Source organism: Oryctolagus cuniculus, chromosome 8, assembly GCF_964237555.1.
Source record: "Oryctolagus cuniculus chromosome 8, mOryCun1.1, whole genome shotgun sequence".
NCBI lineage: Eukaryota > Metazoa > Chordata > Mammalia > Lagomorpha > Leporidae > Oryctolagus > Oryctolagus cuniculus.
Window position 1 is genome coordinate 49,527,293 of NC_091439.1, and position 13,962 is coordinate 49,541,254.

Genomic DNA, 13,962 nt, shown 5'->3' on the forward strand with positions numbered 1-13,962 from the left:
TTTAAGATTTATTTATTTATTTGAAAGTCAGAGTTTCACAGAGAAAGGAGCCAGGAGCCAAGAGCTTCCTCTGAATTCCACATGAGGGTGCAGGGGCCCAAGGACTCAGGCTATCTTCTATGCTTTCCCAGGCCACAGCAGAAAGTTGCACCAGAAGAAGAGCAGCTGGGACTGGAACCAGCACCTATATGGGATGCTGGCACTGCAGGCTGTGGCTTTCCCAGCTATGCCACAGCACTGCCCCCCCCCCTTTATTTTCAATGTAGCACTTAACACAACCAAAATTCTGATATTTACTTTATGTAAGTAAAATTTACACTCTGCCACTAAAATGTAAATACAATCAGAGGAAAGAGTTAGTGTTTCATGTTTTCCTTTGTATCCAGATCTGAGAGTTGCATTTGACATATACATGCCATGCTATAAAAAAAATGAACAACTGTCAAATATATGAAAGTCAGAAGCACTGTAATGGTAGCTTTCATGAATCTTTCATTTAATATTCCTATTTTCATTTCAATTTTAATCACAGCTAAAGCAGAAATTTTGAGAGGCAAATATAACAAAATACATTAATAACCAGTGAGATATGAATTATTTAATCTAAAATATCAGTTTAATCAAAACAAACTTTTCTATTAGGATAAATGAAAAATTGAAAAATATTTTGTTTGGAAAATGTATTAATTTTAATCTTATTTCTTTTAATACTTTAATACCAATAACACAAACTAATCAAAGACAAGAGTAATGTAAAGATATGAGTGGTGTGGCTGAGCAGTAAAAGATGTAGCAAAGAACAGCCACAGAATTATACTTATGTTTTCTGTAAGACACTAAGCATGATTTTGATACAGCAAAATTACAATAGCATTCCTTTGTTAAATGCTCTAGAAATACACCATTTCTCAAACATTCTTTGAGTTGATCTGTATGTATTTCTTTTTTAAAATTTTTTTAACTTTTATTCAATGAATATAAATTTCCAAAGTACAGCTTATGGGTTACAATGGCTTCCTCCCCACCCATAACTGCCCTCCCACCTGCAACCCTCCCCTCTCCCCCTCCCTCTCCCTTTCCATTCACATCAAGATTCATTTTCGCCGGCACCACGGCTCACTAGGCTAATCCTCTGCCTTGCAGTGCTGGCACACCAGGTTCTAGTCCCGGTCGGGGCACCGGATTCTGTCCCGGTTGCCCCTCTTCCAGGCCAGCTCTCTGCTGTGGCCAAGGAGTGCAGTGGAGGATGGCCCAAGTCCTTGGGCCCTGTACCCCATGGGAGACCAGGAGAAGTACCTGGCTCCTGGCTTCAGATTAGCGCGATGCTCTGGCCGCGGCGGCCATTGGAGGGTGAACCAACGGCAAAAGGAAGACCTTTCTCTCTGTGTCTCTCTCTCACTGTCCACTCTGCCTGTCAAAAAAATTAAAAAAAAAAGATTCATTTTCAATTATCTTTATATACAGAAGATCAATTTAGCATATATTAAGCAAAACTTTCAACAGTTTGCACCCACACAGAAACACAAAGTGAAAAATACTGTTTGAGTACTAGCTATAACATTAAATCATAAAGTACAGAACATTAAGGACAGAAATCCTACATGAGGAGTAAGTGCACAGTGACTCCTGTTGTTGACTTAACAATTTGACACTTTTGTTTATGGCGTCAGTAATCACCCTAGGCTCTTGTCATGAGTTACCAAGGCTGTGGAAGCCTTTTGAGTTCACCGACTTCGATCTTATTCCGACAGGGTCATAGTCAAAGTGGAAGTTCTCTCCTCCCTTCAGAGAAAAGTGCCTCCTTCTTTGATGGCCTGTTCTTTCCACTGGGATCTCACTTGCAGAGATCTTTCATTTAGGTCATCTGTATGTATTTCTGAATCTCCCCTTTAAATGAATTGGAGAAAACCTTTGATATATTTCTGTTTTACCTCTGCATTAAAGTCATGATGTTAACTTTTCTGAAAATCATACTTTAACAATATCAAATAAATATTAAAGATTAAATATGCTGATAATAGTTTTGAAAAACATAATAAATATCTATTGATCCATCAATCACTTTAATAGTAAGACATAATCATGGCACTAGAAACTTGCCATAGGCTTCCAGTCTCCTCTTCCAATCCAAGAGCAATATATCTTATTTTTCTCTCTAATCATGATTATTTAATTTTTGGATGTCATAAAGTACAATTAAATGAATTCTTATAAAGTGAACACTTTAAAGTCTACAGTGTTGGGCTGGTTTATAAAAAGATTCTATTTATTTTTAGAGGTAGAATTACAGACAGGGAGGGGGAGAAATAGAAAAAGAAGCTATTCCAGCCACTAGCTCACTCACTAAATGGCTACAATGGCCACACCTGGGCAGATCTGAAGCAATGAGCCAGGAGCCAGGCGATCCTCTGGGCCCCACATGTGGTTGCAGAGGCCTAAGCACATGGACCATCCTCTACTGCCCTCCTAGGCCATAGCAAAGAATTGGACCAGAAGAGGAGCAGCAGGGACACAATCTGGCGCCACCCTGGCATGCTAGGCCACAGGTGGAGTCTCAACCCACTACACCATAGTGCTGGTCCAGGCTACAAATGTTCTTCTTCTTTTTAGTAGTTTTCTATATATTATTTAAGGCATAAAAATTTCATGTATTTCATACATACAGACTTAGGAACATAGTAATACTTCTCACCCTAATCTGCTTCCCGCTCATGTGCTAAACCATCCCACAAAGATCTGCTTTCAGTTTATTCAATGATCTTAAGATTAACCCTACAGTTAGGAAAGAGTTCAAAAAACAGTATGGGGGTCAGCGCTGTAGTATAGCAGGTGGGCCCACTGCCTGCAGTGCCACCATACCATATGGGCACCGGTTCGTGTCCTGGCTGCTCCACTTCTGATCCAGCTCTCTGCTATGGGAAAACAGAAGAAGATGGCCCAGTTCCTTTGGCCCCTGAACCCACATGGGAGGCCCAGAGGAAGCTCTTGGCTCCTGGTTTTGGATCTGCACAGCTCCTGCTGTCGCAGCCAACTGGAAAGTGAACCTGCAGATGGAAGACCTCTCTATCTCTCTCTGCCTCTCCTCTTTCAAATAAATAAATAAATTAAAAAAAATAGTATGAAGGAAAAAGCACTGTTCCTCAACAGAAGAGACAGGGCTGTAGACAATCATCGAATCTCAAAATGTCCATTTCACTCCAATACATTATATTTTAAATACTATATTAGTTGCCCCTGATCAGGGGAAAATACATGATTTCTCTGTTTTGAGGACTGGCTTTTTTCACTAAATATAATTGTTTCATTTTTTTCCCAAATGACAGGATTTCATGTTTTTTAATGTTGAGTAGTATTTCACAGTGTGTGTATACATATTTATATATATATATATATATATATATATATATATATACACACACACACTCTTATTTTATATCCAGTCTTCAGTTCATGGACATTTGGGTCGATTCCATATATTAGCTATTTTGAATTCAACTGCAATATGCATGGGGGTACAGATCACTCTTTCATAAACTGACTTGGTTTAGGTAAATTCCAAGGAGTGGGATGGCTGGATCATATGGTAGATTTATATTCAGAAGTCTGAGATATCTCCATACTTTTTTCCACAGCAGCTGAACTAATACACATACCACCCAACAGTGAGTTAGGCTACCTTTCGCCCTATATTATTGCCAGCATTTGTTGTTTGTTGATTTCTGTATGAGAGCCAATTTAATGGGTGAGGTAAAACCTAATTGTGGTTTTGATTTCCATTTTTCTGATAGCTAATGATCCTCAGCATTTTTTTCATATGTCTGTTGCCCATTTGAATTTCCTATCTTGAAAAATGCAGTTGAAGTACTTTGCCCATTTTTAAACTGGATTATTTGTTTGTTGTTGTTGAATTTCTCGAGTTCTTTACATGTTCTGGATATTAATACTCTATCAGTTGTATAGTTTTCAAATATTTTCTCCCATTCTGCTGGTGCCTCTTCACTTTACTGAGTGTTTCTTTTGTGATGTGGAAGCTTCTCGGCTTGATGTAAACCAATTTGTCAATTTGGACTTTGATTGCCTGTGCTTCTGGGGTATTTTCCAAGAGTTCTTTTCCTGTATGAATGTTTTGCAGAGTATCCAAAATATTCACTAGTAATTTGATGGCATCAGGTTGTAGATTTAGGTCTTTGATCCATTTTGAGTGGATTTTTGTGTAAGGTGTAATGTAGGGGTCATGCCTCATACTTCTACATGCGGAGATCCAGTTTTCCCAGGACCATTTGTTGAAGAGAATGTCCTTGCTCCAGGGATTCATTCCACCAACTTTGTCAAAAATAACTTGGTTATAGATCTGTGGATTGTTTTCTGGAGTTTTTATACTATTCCATTGATCTACATGTTTATTTTTATAGCACTACTTGGCTGTTTCGATGATTAATGCCCTGTAGTATTTCTTAAAATGTGATATTATGATGCCTCCAGTTTTGTTTTGTTTTTATAAGATTTCTATAGATATCCAGGGTCCATTGTGTTTCCATATCAATTCAACATCAGTTATTCTAGATCTGGGAAGAATGTTGTTGGTATTTTGTTTGGGACTATATTCAATCTGTAAATTGTTTTAGGTAGTATGGACATTTTGATGATGTTAATTTTTCCAATCCATGAACAAAACTCCATGATTTTTTTTTCATTTTCAATGTCTTCTTCTATTCTTTCAGTAATGTTTTATAATTTTCATCATAGCAATCTTTGATATCCTTGGTTAAATTTATTCCAAGATATTTAATTATTTTTGTAAATATAATGGATGGGATTGATCTTGGAAGTTCTTTATCAACCATGGCATTGTATTTGTGTACAAAGGTTATTGATTTTTATTTGTTATTTTGTATCCTTCTACTTCACCAAAGTCCTCTATGAGTTCCAGTACTCTTTCAGTGGAGTCTTTTGGATCACATCATCTGCAAATAAGGATAGTTTGACTTCCTTCTTTCCAACTTTTATCTCTTTTTTGTTTTCTTGCTTAATTTTTCTGGCTAAAACTTCCAGGACAATATTGAATAACAATGTTGAGAGTAGGAATCCTTGTCTGGTTCCATATTACAGGGGGAAAGCTTACAACTTTTCCCTATTAAATAAAATGCTGGTCATGGATTTGTTGTAAATTGACTTGATTATATTGAGGAATACTCCTTCAATACACAATTTGCTTAAGGTTTTCAACATGCAAGGATGTTGCATTTTATCTAATGCTTTCACTGCATCTATTGAGATAGTCATTTTTTATTTCAGTTTGTTAATGTAATGTATCACATTGATTTATGAATGTTGAACCATTGCTGCATACTAGGGATAAGTCCCACTTGATACGTGGGAATGACCTTTCTGGTGTGTTGTTGGATTGAATTAGCTAATAATTTGTTGAAGATTTCTGTCTCTATGTTCATCAGGGATATTTGGCTATATTTCTCTTTCACTGTTGTATCTTTATCTGGTTTAGGAGATAATATGATGCAGGCTTAATAGAATGAGTTTGGGAGGATTCCCTCCTTTTCAATGATTTTGAGTAGCTTGAGAAGTATTGGAGTTATTTCTCCTTTACGTGTTGGTAGAATTCAGTAGTGAAGCCATCCAGTCTTGGGTTTTTTGTTGGGATGGTCTTTAATACTGATTGAATCTCTGTTGTTGGACTATGTAGGTTTTCTACATATTCGTGACCCAAGGAATGTGCCACACAGATCTATGTGCACATAGATTCATATGTGCCAAGGAATCTATCTCTTATTTCTAGGTGCCCCAACATGTTGCCATACAGTTCTTTATGGTAATTTCTGATGAATCATTTTGTTACTGTGCTATCTGTTCTTACATTTCTTTTTTCATCTTGGATTTTACTCATTTAAATCTTGTCCTCCTTTTTTGATTAGTGTTACCAGTGGTGTATCAATTTTATTTATTTTCTCAAAAAAGAATCTCTTCATTTCACTAATCTTATGTATTGTTTATTTGGTTTCAAATTTTTGTATTTCTTCTCTAATTTTAATTATTTCATCCCTCCTACTAATTTTGGTTTGGTTTGTTGTTTTTCTGGATCCTTAAGATGTATTGATTGCTCATTTATTTGGTGCCTTTCCAAATTTTTGATGTAGGCACCAATTGCTATAAACTTCCCTCTAAACACTGTTTTGAGTATATTTCATAAGTTTTTATATGATGTATTATCATCTACATTCATTTCCAGAACTATGCCTCTGTGGCTTAGTGGAATGTGTGCACATTCAGTGAATATCCAGAGGTGTGTCCTGGGGGTGGCCAGGGAGCTCTGATCAATGCTCCAGTGTGGGGCAAGTATCCAGGATAACACCCTTGGTGATCATGGTTGATCCAGTTAACAGAATGAGGGGAATGGTCAACTTTGTTGGTGTGATCACACCCTCACCTCTTTTCTAAGGTGAGAAATGTCTGGTTATTAGCTCCCAGTGGGTGCAACATGCATCTGTGCCATTGTATGAACTGCACAAATGATCTGCACAGTCCTCACTCTGAGCATGGATCCTGATGCAGTGATCTACCCCATGAAGCCAGGGAGCTCTGAGCATATGTAACCACTCAGAGTGATTACACAGAGACACAGCCTCACCCTGAAGCCTTTTGTGCAGTCTTGGTACACAAGGCTCCCACAGTCACTGGGTGTAGAGGGTCCACGCTGCTCCATCATCCTGTTCCTTTCTTAGAGAGGCAGATATTCCCAGAGCTAACTGTTGCTGGATGCTCTCTCTAGGTGTCTTGAATCCTGGAGCCTGAAGTATGTTGGGAGGCTGGAGTTCCTCACAGTCCTTTGTGGGTGCAAAGCCCCTTGTCAATCATCCCAGTCAGGTCTAAAGTCTCTGGGGACTGCAGATTTTTCCCTCCACTGAATCTCTGGATCACAAGCATACACAAGAGCCACTGGAAGAATGTTTCTTTCTCCCTCCTGCTACCAGCAGTACTGCTGAGAAGGTGGCATACTGTCTCAGCCAGTTGCTGTCAACATGCACAAGGGGCTTCCACTGCTGCTACCCAATACCAAAATGGCACCCACCCTCTCTCAGCTAGCCATCTGGCACTGTTGGGGGAGGAGGATGAGAGAAATGTCTCCTTTTTACTTCCACTGGGTCTGCATGTACCCAGTAGCCTCTAGGGCTCCAAGCCAAACTCACTCTATGCTCTGTCTTCAGCTATATCACCATGGTTTGCTGCAGTCTGTTCTCATCTCTGTCTCCAAGCTGCCCCCACTCTGGCTACTGCCACTGTGGCTTGTGTCCATGTTCATGCCACATGCCCACAGGTCCACAGCATTCCTGTTCCTTCCATAAAATTTCCATTGCAGTTTTATCTCTAATTCTCCGCTGAGAGTCCACGTTTTACACCTTTTTTAAAACATTTATTCATTGCCTAGTGCAGTATGTCATTCCTTATTTTGCCCTCTTGGATCTCCCCTGGTTTACATATATAAACACACATACACAAACACACACACACATTTAACAAGATGTCTTACACTACCACACAGCATTTCAGCTCCTTAAAAATTTCCTTAAAGCTGTCCAGAGTATGAATGAAGCTCTGAGCTTTAAAATAAGCATAGTAATGGTATAGACTTTAGTCAAAATGAGTTAATTAAAAGAAGATAAAATATGACATAGTTACCAAAAGAACATTTATGCTTTTAGATTGTATTTAATAATATATCTCCAACAGTGAAGGCAATGATATATTCATTTTCTGCTAGGTGACTTTAATTTAGCTCACTACGTTTTTACTACATTTGAAAAGTAGAACCTATTTGGGAGCAATGATGATTTCTATATCACTTAGGAAGATGTAACTTGGAAAATTTATCTGAGAAAATGATCTCTATGAATGAAATACCTACTGAAGTGCAATTAGAGAGCATTCAGATTTCTGCAGTAAAACATGGAGAATAGAAATGTGAAAAACAGGAAGTATACTTAGGGTTGGCTTGTAGAAGAGTGCAAGCCCAAGAAAGAGGGGATGACATGTATTTGGATTTGAACTTACTATTTATATATGTTTTCTAGCAACAGATACACATTGGAGGTCAGTCTTTCATACATGTTATATGGTACATTGAAGTGAATGTTGTAGAAATACATTTGCCTTGAAATTTCAAAATCTTTGGTATGTGTTGGGCTTCAGGACATTGGTGAAAACTAACTGAGCACCAAAAAGGAAACCTGCTGAAGTGAAATGGACACTATGAGAAACAATGACTTGATCAGCCCTTGTCCTGACTGTTGATGAACAACTTAATACTTTATCCCTTTTAGTATTTTATTTGTTCTATTTAATACTATTGGTTGAATACTGTAATCAATACACAATTATTCTTAGGTATTTAAATTTAACTGAATAGTGATCCCTGTTAAATACAAGAGTGGGAATAAGAGAGGGAGGAGATATACAGTTTGGCACATACTCAATCGGACTTGCCCAAACGGTAGAGTTAGAAACATTCCAGGGGATTCAATTCAATCCCATCAAGGTGGCATGTACGAATGCCATCTCACTAGTCAGAGTGATCAGTTTCAGTTCATAATTCATCATAATGATAGGATTAAGAGTCAAAGGGATCACATAACCAAGACTAGTGACTGTTAATACTAACTGATATAATTAAAAGGGAGAGAATGATCCAACATGGGAAGCGGTATATACAGCAGACTCATAGAATGGCAGATGTCCTAAACAGCACTCTGGCCTCAGAATCAGCCCTTAAAGCATTTGGATCTGTCTAAAAAGCCCATGAAGTATTTCAGGCATGGAAAGCCAAGACAATGTGGACAAAAAAATGACCTAAATGAAAGATCTCCGTGAGTGAGATCCCAGTGGAAAGAACAGGCCATCAAAGGAGTTACATTTCTCTGAAGGGAAGAGGGATCTTCCACTTTGACTATGACCTTGTCTAAATAAGATCGGAGCTGGCGAACTCAAGAGGCTTCCATAGCCTTGGCAACTCATGACAAGAGTCTAGGGTGATTACAGATGCCATAATCAATAGTGTCAATTGTTAAATCAACAGCAGGAGTCACTGTGCACTTACTCCCCATGTAGGATCTCTGTCCTTAATGTGTTGTATTATGTGAATTAATGCTATAACTAGTACTCAAACAGTACTTTATACTTTGTGTTTCTGTGTGGGTGCAAACTTTTGAGATATTTACTTAGTATATACCAAATTGATCTTCTGTATATAAAGATAATTGAAAACAAATCTTGATGTGAATGGGATGGGAGAGGGAGTGGGAGATGGGATGGTTGTGGGTGGGAGGGAGGTTATGGAGGGAAAAAGCCACTGTAATCCAAAGCTGTACTTTGAAAATTTATAATTATTTAATAAAAATTTAAAAAAGAAAGAAGAAACATATATAACACATTACATTAATAATAAATGTTATTAAATGCTAAAAATTGATATTACCCCCTTTCATTGATACATAGCATTAATATATTACCTGGAACTTATTCACTAGCATTTATGACACACAAAAATAATGGATCAGAGACCAAATGACATACATACTCGAAAAGTCATTGATAATAAATGCTTTTGACTTTTGTTAAGGAATAAAAATATCAGAATATTCATGAATGTGTGTGTCTTCCTTGGGCAGGGTCCATGCAAATCTTCTCTATATCATTCCAATTTTTTGTGAGATTTATTTATTTTATTTGAAAGTCAGAGTTACACAGAGAGATGAGAGGCAGAGAGAGAGAGAGAGAGAGAGAGAGAGAGGTCTTCCATCCCATGGTTCACTCCCCAAATGGCCACAACAGCCAGAGCTGCACTGATCCAAATCCAGGAGCCAGGAGCTTCTTCCAGGTCTCCCACATTGGTGTAGGGGTCCAAGGACATGGCCCATCTTCTACTGCTTTCCTGGGCCATATCAGAGAGCTGGGCAGGAAGTGAAGCAGCTGGGTCTCGAATCGGCACCCATATGGGATTCTGGCGCTCTAGGCCAGGGTGTTAACCCACTGCACCACAGCACCAGCCCGGTATATCATTCCAATTTTAATATATGTTCTGTTTAAGTGAGCACCAATTATGAGCTTTAAAATAGGAGTAGGTGTTTCGGCACTATTTGGGACCCTCACATACCAGATCAGAGTTCCTGGTTCTAGTCCAAGCTACTTCTTGTTTCTGATCGAGGTTCTTGTTATTAATAATATTGCTGGGATGCAGCATGTGATGGCCTTCCTGATTACTTAGTTTCTTGTCTCTCATCTGGAAGTCTTGATGGGGCTCCTGGATCCTGGCTTCTGCCTGAGCCAACACTGGCTGCTGTGGGTGTTTAAAGAGTGCACCAGATGTTGGGAAAAATCTGTCACTCTGCTTTTTAAATACATACATACATACATAAATACATTTCTTTCTTTAAAAATAAGTCTTAAATAAAGTGTCAGGTAGATACTGTGAGAAAATTAAATGTACTGTTTCTATTTCAGTTATATATTATTTTAAATCATGTCATTGTGAATTTCTCTTAAAAAGGAAATTAGTAGTATCTCTAGTTTCAGCTCTAGTATTTAAACAAATAATAAGTCATTCCTCCCAGACTTATAACAAGAAAAAGATTAATAAACAGAACCATTGACTTTCCTTTGAACTACCAGGGAACTTAAATCTCATCACTCCAATATTTGATAGGCAGATTCAGCTAGGATACTCAGCACCTGAGAACTCCATACCTAGAGCAAAAGTCCCTGGAACCATGAACTGGTAGTATTATTTCTTACTTGGTAATTTTTGTGCCTTGAGAGATGTTGAGTGGAATAGCACTGGAGTGACAAATTCCTGGAGGTTCCTACATATTTTCATGGAATTTCTGACCAGGAAAATATTTCCTTCTTGTCTCAGAATTTCATAGTAAGGATACTAGAAAGAACAGTCCCCAAGAATTATACTATTCTAGAAAATGATTTTCTATGATAACATATGACAGACCCATTGCCAGCATCATATTGAATGTGGAAAAGTTGGAAACATTTCCACCAAGACCCAGTACCAGACTAAGATGCCCACTATTACTATTCAATATAGTTCTGGATGGTTTAGCCAGAGAGATTATGAAAGAAAAAGAAATCAAAGGGCTACAGATTAGAAATGAGGAAGTCAAATTATCCTTATATGTATATGAGACAATTCTATATTTAGAGGGAGAAAAAGACTCAATTAAGAGACTATCAGATCTCAAAAGAGAGTTCGCAAAAGTTGCAGAATATAAAATATCCACAAAGATCAATATACTCTCGGGACCATGAATGAATAAGAACTTGTAAGACCAGTACCTTAATAATAGGAGTGAGATCCCAGTGGAAAGAACGGGTCATCAAAGAAGGAGGTACCTTTCTCTGAAGGGAGGAGAGAGAACTTCCACTTTGACCATGGCCTTGTCTAAATATGATCAGAGTAAGTGAACTCAGGGGGCTTCCATAGCCTTGGCAGCTCATGACAAGAGCCTAGGGTGATTACTGAGGCCATAAACAAGAGTGTCAATTGGTAAAGTCAACAACAGGAGTCACTGTGCACTTACTCCTCATGTAGGATCTGTCCTTAGTGTGCTGTACATTGTGATGTAATGCTATAACTAGTACTCAAACAGTATTTTTCACTTTATGTTTCTGTGTGGGAGCAAACTGTTGAAATCTTTACTTAATGTATGCTAAACTGATCTTCTGTATATAAAGAGAAATGAAAATGAATCTTGATGTGACTGGAAGGGGAGAGGGAGTGGAAAAGGGGAGGGTTTTGGGTGGGAGGGCAGTTATGGGAGGGAAGCCATTGTAATCCATAAGCTGTACTTTGGAAATTTATATTCATTAAATAAAAGTTTAAAATAAAAAAAATAATAATAGGTACAAAAAAAACTAAAACCTCAGAATAAATTTAGCCAAGAATGTATATTCTCTCCAGTGAAAATTACAAAGAATTAAAAAAAAAGAGAGATAGAAGAAGACAAACAAAAAATGTAAAAATATTCCATTTTCATGAATTGGAAGAATTGATATCATCAAAATGTCCATGCTACCAAAAGCAATTTTCAATAGGACTAAAATCAAAGTACCAAATGACATGATGCTAAAATTCATATCAAAACACAAATAATGCCAAATAGCTAAAGCCGATTTTAAATAACATAAAAAAGCTGCAGACATCATAGTACAAGACTTCAAGATTTACTACAGGACAGCTATAATCAAAACAGCCTGGTATTGACATAAACTATAGGCATAAGACCAATGGAACAGAATAGAAACTTCAGAAATTAACCCATACATCTACAACCAGTTAATCATAGACAAATCAGCTAATCCCTGGAGAAATGACAGTCTCTTCAACGAATGGTGCTGCGAAAATTGGATCTACACATGGAGAAATATGAAACAAGAACCCTACCTAATAATTACACAAAAGTACTCTCAAAATGGATCAAGGATCTAAGTGTCTGATCCAATGCCATCAAATTACTATAGGAAAATATTAGGAAAACGCTACAAGATATTGACATAGGCAAAAACGTCTTGAAAAAGACTTCAGAAGTACAAGCAATAAAGAAAACAATAGACAAAAAAGATTAGATCAACCTAAGAATTTCTTCATTACAAAGTAAACACTTTGTGCACTTACTCCGCATGTAGGATCTCTGTCCTTAATGTGCTGTGTATTGAGATTTAATGCTATAATGAGTACTCAAACAATATATTTCACTTTGTGTTTCTATGGGGGTGCAAACTGTTGAAATCTTTACTTAATGTATACTAAACTGATCCTCTGTAAAAAAAAAAAAAAAAAAAAAAAAAAGAAATTGTCAACTCCCAACTTGACTCTCACTGGGATTAAACATGACAATAGGTCTGATCTGATTTCATCATCATTTAAAAAAAATCATCTATTATTTTTCACTTTATGTTTCTGTGTGGGAGCAAACTGTTGAAATCCTTACTTAATGTATACTAAGCTGATCTTCTGTATATTAAGATAATCGAAAATGAATCTTGATGTGAATGGAAGGGGAGAGGGAGTGGGAAAGGGGAGGGTTGTGGGTGGGAGGGACGGTATGTGGGGGAAGCCATTGTAATCCATAAATCGTACTTTGGAAATTTATATTCATTAAATGAAAGTTAAAAAAAATAACAAAGTAAGCATTCAACGAAGTGAAGAAGCAACTGACAAAATGGGAGAAAATATTGACAAATAATGAAACTGATAACCAAACATCTACAGCCAACTTATATTTGATCAAGGATCCAAAACCAATCCCTGGAGTAAGGACAGTCTATTCAATAAATGGTGCTGGGAAAATTGGATTTCCATATGCAGAATCATGAAACAAGACCCCTACCTTTCTCCTAACACAAAAATCCACTCAACATGGATTAAAGATTTAAATCTACAACCTGACACCATCAAATTATTAGAAGGCATTGGAAAAACCCTGCAAGATATAGTAACCGCAAAGACTTCTTGGAAAAGACCCCAGAAGCACAGGCTGTCAAAGCCAAAATTAACATTTGGGATTGCATCAAATTGAGAAGTTTCTGTACTGCAAAAGAAACAGTAAGGAAAGGGAAGAGGCAACCGACAGAATGGGAAAAAAAATATTTGTAAACTATGTAACAGATAAAGGGTTGATAACCAGAATCTACAAAGAAATCAAGAAACTCCACAAGATCAAAACAAACAACCCACTTAAGAGATGGGCCAAGGACCTCAATAGACATATTTCAAAAGAGGAAATCCAAATGGCCAACAGACACATGAAAACATGTTCAAGATCACTAGCAATCAGGGAAATGCAAATCAAAACCACAATGAAGTTTCACCTCATACCAGTTAGAATGGCTCACATTCAGAAATCTACCAACAATAGATGCTCCCAAGGATGTGGCGAAAAAGGG

The 13,962-nt window shown here is 37.5% G+C and overlaps 1 non-coding gene across 1 annotated transcript; it reads right to left on the minus strand.

The window, feature by feature from the left end:
* Positions 1–9,632: 9,632 nt before the first annotated feature.
* Positions 9,633–9,735, minus strand: LOC127483395 (U6 spliceosomal RNA). The gene has a single exon (XR_011378573.1). It is a non-coding gene; the product is annotated as a U6 spliceosomal RNA (small nuclear RNA).
* Positions 9,736–13,962: the final 4,227 nt, after the last annotated feature.